The 2,327-nt window shown below is 38.5% G+C and overlaps 1 long non-coding RNA gene across 1 annotated transcript; it reads left to right on the forward strand.

The window, feature by feature from the left end:
* The first annotated feature begins 481 nt into the window (after positions 1-481).
* Positions 482-2,117, forward strand: LOC108361761 (uncharacterized). Its single transcript, XR_001847362.1, has 3 exons — positions 482-616; positions 1,901-2,032; positions 2,095-2,117. It is a non-coding gene; the product is annotated as an uncharacterized LOC108361761 (long non-coding RNA).
* Positions 2,118-2,327: the final 210 nt, after the last annotated feature.

The following is a 2,327-nucleotide window of genomic DNA, read 5'->3' on the forward strand; positions in this document are numbered from 1 at the left end:
TATTTCCGAAATCGATTTTCGCTCTTGCAGTTGCAGTCACACCTTGCAACTTTTATTTCTGAAACTGATTTCCGAAAAGTGACAGAAAGATCTTTCTGGCTGTTCACACATCGAAATAAAATTTCTCTTTCTCAATTTGACAGCGAATTGCGTGCGAAAGACGCAAATATTGCCACGTCTGCCAGGCTCTTTACATAACTACACAAAAAATATAATACAATCCACTTTAAAATAGAAGATAAGTAAAACAATGCATTTTTGCTGCGATCACAGTATACCAGTAGAAAAGGTTTTTGTTTTTGTAGCTGTTTCGTGGTGAAAGTCCTTTATGGGGACCAAATTTCCCCACAAGAAATTGAGCGCATGGTTGCTTTTGCATGTCAAAAGAACGAATATTAGAAAACATTGAAAAAAAGTCTGAGATAATACAATTATATTCTAATAAAAATAAACACAATAGTGTGCGCTAATTCGATAATGTGATAATCATGTTTAAAAACTCTTTTCAACTCTTATTTTTCAGAAAATAATATTGCGGATCAGATTGCTCTGAGCGCTTGTGTTGGTTACCAAGAAAATGCAGCCCTGTTGGTTTTTATTTCTGTATCGCATCGCGGTGACTTTCTGTTTCTTGGTAATTTGGTTTGAGAAATGGTAAACAAATTATTTACACCCCTATTTTGCAACTCTTTCGTATTCGGATTTTGCTACGAATCGTAGAAACAGTATGCTGCAATCCGAATCGTATTTTCGAACTTTCGAAATTCGTAACAATGACATGCCTAAAAACGAACGAATAAGCTTTTTTGCGTAATTTTGTACGAAAACAATTCTGTGTCGGAGGCGAAATAAAAAATGTAAATCGATGTGTGTTTGCACGAAATATTGGTGGTGTTCATTTAAACAGATAAATTTGCCTTTCGCATATGCGTATATTTTTATCCACTGCTTTATATAAACGAGCAAAAAAGAATATTTGTTGCCCTTTATCGAGAAACTTGGGTCTGGTTTAGCTAATGTAGGTACAACGATTTTCGGTTATTGTGTCCAAACGCATAACCCGAATCCAAAAACTTTAACATACACGTATAATCAAAGGATTCACATTTTATTTAAGATAAATGTTTCAAATTTCCTACCACTAGCTTATTAATAAACTCGGTTTGCACTATGCACTTTTTTGCAAATTTCGACGTGGGTTCTGCGCAAAAATACTGTGGACGGCGTAGCCGGAGTGATATGCACAAGAAATGTTGTATACCTTTGACATGCGGAAGCCCCTCTTCCCCGCAACACAGAAAGGAGAATTCTACTTAGTAAGGGTTATAATCCCTAAGCGCGGCCGAAGGCAGAAGCAAGCGCAACAGGTGGTGGACCTAACAAAGTGCATGTTTTCAATGGCTTGGAAGAAGCTGTTATTGCATTAACTGGATTGAGAACCAGAGCTTCAGGCAGAGGAGTTCTGGCTTGTGGTTCAACAATTCAACCAGAAGCTGACATAGATGCGCCGATGGTTACTATGCCCGACAACTCAGCATACCTTTGTGAATCCATTGCCATAGCTCCCGCTTACTCTGCTGCTATAATTGCAAATACATCAGAATCCATAATTTTCCTCAAAATATGTAAAATTAACCAATTTTACAATAAACAAGCACATGATGAGTGTTTTTTTGATTCCTTTCCACTTTGTTTTCCTTCATTCAGCTATCTTCGAAAAACAACTGATAGCTGGCAATGCTGCACATGTTTCCGCAAGGGTTGCTGCATGTGGATTTTTCGGTTTTCGTAGCGTAGCTACGAATTACGAATTACCAAAATTCGGGTTCTAGAATAAGGGGGTTAAATTTATTGGTTTGATGGTTTAACATTTGATGAATGCAATTTTATTTCTTTTCAGACTATTAATTACAAGCACAGCATCATCAACAGTGATTTCAAGGAGAACTACTGCAATCCCTGCGATTTTTCCTCTTGGTAAATGCGTTCTGGTCGTGACCGAGGGTGGTCTCCCATATCAGCCGGGAATAAGGTTAGTCATTTTCAATTTTATATCTTTGTTCGTCGACATTATAGGAGCTGTCATCATTGCAGGCTATTGTTGCAGAACAAAACGCTGCAACCGCTGCTGTGGTAAATATGTACCAGCCGTACTGCCGACCGCCGTCGGTGCAATGATTTCGATAGCTGAACAAACGCCATCTCCTGGGCATTCCCACAGCTTGCCGACACCAGCTATTATATCACGTGTGAATGCAACTGCGGCTAAATTTGGTTATTAACAGTGCAATAGTGCCACGCCATTGGAAAAAACAATAAGGGCTGCT

This window comes from Rhagoletis zephyria, unplaced genomic scaffold, assembly GCF_001687245.7.
Source record: "Rhagoletis zephyria isolate East Lansing unplaced genomic scaffold, Rhagoletis_zephyria_1.1 Rzeph_scaffold_00840, whole genome shotgun sequence".
Taxonomy (NCBI): Eukaryota; Metazoa; Arthropoda; class Insecta; order Diptera; family Tephritidae; genus Rhagoletis; species Rhagoletis zephyria.